Raw genomic sequence first — 6,906 nt, 5'->3', positions numbered from 1 at the left:
CAAACAAAGACCAGAAGGAGCATTTAAATTTGTTCCCTGTTGCTGTGATAAAACTACTCTGACCAAAAGCAGTCTGAGGAAAAGGTTTACATTTCCCTCACTGAAGGAATTCAGGGCGGGAATTTAAGGCAACGGCTTGAAGCAGAAACCATGGAGGAACACAGCTTGCTGGCTGGCTCTCTGGCTCACTCACTGGCTCATGTTCAGCTAGCTTTCTTATATCGCCCAGGCTCACCTGCTTCCGGATGGTGCCGCCACAGTAGGCTGGACACTCCCATATCAAGTCAGTCCCTCACAGACATGACCGCGGGCCAATCTGATCTGGTCTTCCGTCTTCCCACATGACTCAAGTTTGTGTCAAGCTGACACTAAAAACCAACCAGCCTGGAGAGAGGTTAGAAGGCCTGGTTACTTCGGGTCATGCATTTGGTACTCCGTATGTGTATCCATCTCTTCCTCTCTGCCTCAGATGACTTCACCAGCTGCCCTGATCCTGTTACTACCGTTGTTCTGACTCCAACTCTCCAAATCTAGACTAGCAAAACCTTGAGAGCCAAAGGAGACAGAAGAGAGGCAAAACACCAGGCTGGATGTGAGTCTCTTAGGAAAGCACCGTTCTGGTCTTAGGCAAAATGGACTTATTCTATCTCAACTCACCAGATTCCAAGGAGGGCGTAGAACTCACCAATGTATGATACAGGCTGGTAACCTGCAGAGTGGATGAAGCCAGTCGTGGACCACCATAAACTGCACAATGCCCTGTACATAGAATGTCCAGAAAGGGGAAGATATAGGAAGAAAGTGAATTGACTATTATTTAGCACAATAGGATGAAGGATCTGGGTTGTAATGTATCTGGTAACAGCAATATGGCTTCCTTTTGGGAAGATAAGAAAGGTTGAAAATGAGGCCATGACTCCAATTGTGCAAGCCTTTGGATAGACAAACATGGGATGCTTAATAAGTGGGTCGCTTACTGAGAAGTGTGCCACCAGGTGATTTAATCATCGAACAAACGTCATGAGACCTGCCTTCCCAGAGACTACAGCTACGATGGCCTCACTATTCAGTCTAACAGGACCAGCGCCTTCATTACTGATCAAAGCTCCATCTGTGGGGCACGATTGCACTAAAACTCAGTGATTGGCGCATGAGAATTTTATATGTGGGAATATGGGTAAATTCATTTAAAGGCAAGATGAAAGTAGAAGTTGAATTTTAGATAAATCATAAACAAAAATTTAGTAACTACATCCCTTACCCCCCCCAAAGAAAATTGGAAGGCATTTGAACCAAAATTATTAACTAAAATATATATTTTGCTGAATGCCCCAACTTTAAAATCTTTGTCTAAGAAGTTCTAGGGTAGAAAATAAGTCTTTAAGTTTTTAAAAACCCAGAAGGTCAGTTGAAGAGTCTGAAGAGTGTCCAAGGACTAGTCCTTTAGGAAGCATCCAGGCAGCCAACAGTATTGTTAGATTCACAAGGGCTTTTTGGCTGATACACTCAAGAACTGGGGCATTTCTGGAAACAGGAGCAAAGAAAACCCCAGAGCCAGCACACCTTCTGCCCTGCCTTGTGTAGCGCTGACTCCTGGGGTCTGCTGCTATGCCAATAAAACTAACATGCAAACAGAGCTCAAAGTTCCCTTACACACGAAGCTAGGAAATCAGGGTCATAAAAAGCGAAGCTGCAAACTCACAGGGGGCATGGTTGGCACGGAATTGCTGGGGAGCGCGATGAGCTCAGTTCAGCCCAAGGGATGAATTCCAAAAGAAAGAGAACAACTGGAAAGGGGCGGGGACCTTGTGCTTGGATGGCTAAGTGAGCCAGCTAGGATAGCTCATCAATATTAACCACATTGTGCAGACCTTATGAGGAGAGAATATTTGAAGGTTGCAAATGGCGCACAAGGCTGGCATGTATGGACCTGTGACTTTCATAGTCACAATGAAAAGTGAGACCAACTTCCCAGAGGCTAAATTTCTTAGATACAGGTAACAAAAGAACCAATTTATTTCCACGTTGGTTTGTTTTGTTTTGTTTTTCTGAGACAGGGTCTCACCGTGTAGATCTGGCCATTCTGGAACTCAGCCAGGCTGGCCTCGAACTCTCAGAGATCTCAGAGCTTCTGCCTCCCAAGTGCTGGGATTAAAGGCATAAGCCACTACTCCAGGATTCCATTATTTCTTAAAGACTGAATATATTTCTATGTCTGTTCATTGTGTATGAGAGGCTTTCTCTGCTGACTAAAGTCTGAATGTAGCCTCCTTGGTTTCAGATTTGCTCAACCAAATAAGAGAGCTACAAGCGGGGCTGGAGGGCAGGGCGGGCTCAGCGGTTAAAAACACTTGTCGCTCTTAAAGAGGACTTGAGTTCACTTCCCAGCACCCACGTCTTAGTTCATGACTCCAATTCCAGGAACTCTAGTGCCCTCTTCTGACCTCCAAGGGTGTCAGGCACACGTGTGGTAGACATGCATACATACACACAGTCAAATACCCAAACACATTGAAATAAACAAGTCCTAAAAACGAAAGCATAAGAGCCGTTGGCCACTTGAGCATACACAACAAATCATGAATCTCTGAATCTGTTACATAACACATATTATTATTGTTATGTATGTAAGTTAATGCAATCCAACAGTATATTCTTAACACATAGATCCAATATCCTATTGCATTTCCATACTTCTTCTTCATTCCTGTTGATATAATTCATACCATCTTGTAGCTCTTCTGTTATATATTGCAACCTCATGGGTCATATTTATGCTGGGAACAGTTTGTGTTTGGCAATGAGAAATAGGGGTGGGTGCCCATTGGATACTGAGAGGGTTATCAGCTCTGTAAGGTGGCCATTGACCAATGGTCCTAGAAAAGACTGCTGAACAATCTTTAGACACATCAATGACAAGCGTTAGACAGGAGAGGAAGAGCTATGCCTTCTGCTAAAGATCATTTGATGGGGGTAGGGGGGTGGAGGGTGGGGGTTGTTGCTTACCTTTAATTGCAGTACTCGGAGGGCAGAAGCAGGTGGATTTCTGAGTTCGAGGCCAGGCTGGTTTAGAGAGCACGTTCCGTGACATCCAGGGCTACACAGAGAGGCCTTGTCCCAAAATAAAAGACAAAACAGAATGAAAACAACCAACCAAACCGGGTAGTGCGCATGCCTTTGATCTCAGCATTTGGGAGGCAAAGGCAGATGGATCGCGGTGAGTTCAAGGCCAGCCTGGTCTACAAAGCGAGTCCAGGACAGCCAAGGCTACACAGAGAAACCCTGCCTTGAAACCCCCCACCAAAAATTATTTATTATAATTTATTCACGTTACATCTAGATTGTTATCCCCTCGCTCTTATCTTCCCATTCCCACCCTCCCTCCCTCTTTCCCCTTTTTCCCTCCCCTAGACCTCTGACAGGGACGGCCCTCCCGTGCTCACTGCTGCCCCCTATGGTAAAGCACATTCATCTGGCACCTTATACATCCGGTTGCGCTGAACTACTTCCTGCCTTTGCCCCTCAGAGGGAGGTGAGCTCTCGTCCAGGTCTTCGTGGCTGAGCAGCGCTAGCTCTGAAGGAGCTTTTTTTTTTATCGAAATGCTCTTGTCAAGTCTTTGAAAGAAAGTCAGAGCCCCTGCAAGGAGCTTTGCTCAGGTCTCCTGCTAATCACCTACTCCAAGCAAGTCAAGGCACGGGAGCACAGAGGAAGAAAGAGGGGTCACCCCCTGAAGGAGGGCAGATGGGGCTCACGTTTAGATTCTCTGAGAAGAAAGTTGTCCCATAGGATTATTAAGGAAATTCCAGCAGCTCGTTGTTTAACCACTGGAAGGGAGGAGAGACTCGGCCTTCATACCCAAAGCCCGCATGCTTGCAGGTCCCAGGATGAAAACGCCCTTTGTTGACTTTTATTTAGATTTATTTAACATCCAACCCGCAGAGGACGGAAGGTAGGACAAGACCTGGGGAAAGCTGCTCCCCGCGCCCACAGCTTTTTGCCTCTAGCTGTTTCATGAGTGGGTGCTCGGCTTCCTTCCCACCGCACCCACCCCTTTTTAAAAAACGCCCTCCCGGTTGGAGCAGCAGTGTTTCCTCACATCTGAGGGGAAGGGAGCGGCCACTTCCGAAAGGATAGTATTTATATTTTTAGACTGAAATATGCATTTACAATGGCTTTTCTCAGAAAACACACTTAAAAAGTGTTTTGAATAGAAAGGTACATCTTAAACCATAGCTGATTTCACTTACACAGTGAGGAAGGGATGACAATTTTGTTTTATTTCAGTGGTGAAACAATTAAAAAAAAAGCTTGTTGATTTTAGAGTATGTACCTCCCTTCTGCTTTCGTGGTGTGTGTGTGTGTGTGTGTGTGTGTGTGTGTGTGTGTGTGTGTGTGTGTACACTTGCCGGTGTGTGCACATAGGGAGGACAGAGCATAACTCTATCTTCTTCTGCCTTGTTCCACTGTGTTTTGTGAGACAGGGCCTGTATGACTCTTCAGCTTGCCTTTTGGTCAGACCAGCTGGTTGGCAGGCAGCCTGTGTTTGCTTCCTCAGTGTTGGGGTCACAGGCACGTGTCACTATGCCTGTTTTTATGTGGGTGCTGGGGATCCAAACTCACCTCCTCATGCTTGTACAGCAAGCACTTTACCCACCGAGCTATGTCCCACGCCTACTCTGTTTCCTTTAGACTCCCACGGCAGCAGAGCCCAGTAGTGTTTCTCCAAACCGAGGAAGAGACAATGGACCTGAAAGGGTGCCGTGAGGGTGGAGGAGAGGAGAGGGGAGAGGACAACAGAACAACTCAGATGACATTGTTTGGTCACAAATTGATGGGGCCTTTACCTCTCCGATGAGCCCCAGAGTCACCCAGCCCAGACCTTGTGCACCAGCAGTGGCTAGGAACCTATGTGCTTAACTTGCGGCCCTGATGGGCTATTCCAGCCACTAGCTGTTCCATAAGAGCAGCCAGAGCTCCTGAGGGTGACAGCCAGTTAAATTAGAGCCAGTTGGAGACCTGTGACATGAAGCGAGCCACTTGGATGACTAAGCCAGCTGGTGCCAGGGCCGTGTCTACTTCTGTGGTTCGCTCTGTGTGGTCCTGAGACATCCCAAGCCTCCCGTGCCTCACATATTTACTCCTCTTGAAGGTCACTGATGCAGAACCTGTCAGGCACAGCGAGAGGGAGAACGCGAACACTTCTCAGGGCGGCAAGAGGCTGCCAGAAACATGTGCAGAGCTAAGGGGCTGAGCTCATCGACAACCTTTCAGTCCTGAGCACGTTTCTCCATGAGGAGAAGGGATGGGGTAAGATTACCCCAGAACCTCAAGAGCCGCCTAAACAAGAAGACAGACCACAGATTCAAGAGTAGCTATAAGATGGGAATTTTGTTTACTGACTTTACCACGAGTGCTTTTTAAAGACTCACAAAATTTAAATCCAAGTACAAGTCCATCATATGCTTGCATTAGGATATCACAATGAATGTCATAAAATGTGTGTTAATTAAGAAAAGCTGAGTGTAGTGGCTCCTGCCTATAATGCCAGGACTCAAGAGAGAGGCAGGAGGATTGCTGCAAGTTTAGCTCCAGCTAAAGCTGCATGGTGAGACTGTCTCAAAAGAAACAACACACACACACACACTCGCATACAGTGTTGATCACAAAGTAACGTGTCATTTATGTTTTAAAAAATTACCCATGTAGCTGGGCATGGTAGTGCACACCTTTAATCCCAGCACTCAGGGAAGCAGAGGCAGGCAGAGCTCTGTGAGTTCGAGGCTAGCCTGGTCTACAAAGTCCAGGACAACCAAGGCTACACAGGGAAACCCTGCCTTGAAAAAAAAATTAACCATGTGCACACATTTGGGCCATATACCCACAGGTGCATCTATGTGTGCTTGCATGCATGTGTGTCGTCAAGGGAAACTGGCAAGGTTCACTGAGAGAAGATTAGGACTTACCCCGAGTCACCAGGTCAAAGGAGATGATCTAGACCCAAGGTTTGCATTCACTGCACAGTACGTCTTTCCGTCAGCTTTGTAGACTCGCTCCTGACGTTTTGATCACACTGCTGACTGCTCGGGTTGCTTCGACACGAGGCACATTATTTCCTGTCATTCCACCTATAGTTTAGGACAGAGAAGGAGAGACCTCTCAGGGAATGGCGCCACCAGAAGGCATAGTGTCTCCAAGGAGCCGAGGTCCTGGAGCACAGGTGTTGTTTTTCGCATGTTCCGTTTGACTTGTAAGGAAGAGCCAACACTTCCTGTACAGACAGGAAGCCTTGCTCCCAGCAGCTGGGTTCGCTATTCTCCCCATGCTGGGAGAGTCCTGAGGAGCATCTCTGGCTTGCGGACTGAGTTCTGACCCATTTCCTCTGCTGCAGGAACCCATGCTACCCTTCTCTTTCTGGAATATCCTCCTTCTTTTCTTTCCCTCAGGCACCCAAACCGCCCCCAGCCTGTATATCGCACCCCATCTAGAGCTTCCTCCCGTGGTTGCACTTTTCACTCCAGACTGTAATTTCCTGCTTGCTTATTGTTTTCTCCTTGGACCACAGTCTTTGCCATGATCAAAATCCTGTCCTGATAGCTTTTATACACCCTCGGCTCTAATAGTCATCCCTGTCGCTAGTTGACATGCAATGAACAATATTGGCTGAATGACCGGAAGACATGAAATTCAAAGGATTCGAATTTTTTTGTTTATTGTGACTAAGGTTTAAATCCAATTCCATTTGTTTGTTTTTTTATTATGTATTTACTCGTTTGGTGTTTGTTTTCTAAGACGAGAGGCAAGTGAGGGTGTTTGGCAAGTATCGAGGGCAAGAGGAAGCAGACTTCAAATGCAGTTAAGACAGACCTAAGCCGGTTGGAAGGGAGCCCAAGGCGATATTTGCAGAG

Source organism: Acomys minous, assembly GCF_964271855.1.
Source record: "Acomys minous genome assembly, chromosome: 15".
NCBI classification, from domain to species: Eukaryota; Metazoa; Chordata; class Mammalia; order Rodentia; family Muridae; genus Acomys; species Acomys minous.
The sequence above is the reverse complement of the archived record's forward strand: the minus strand, read 5'-3'. Positions refer to the sequence as shown.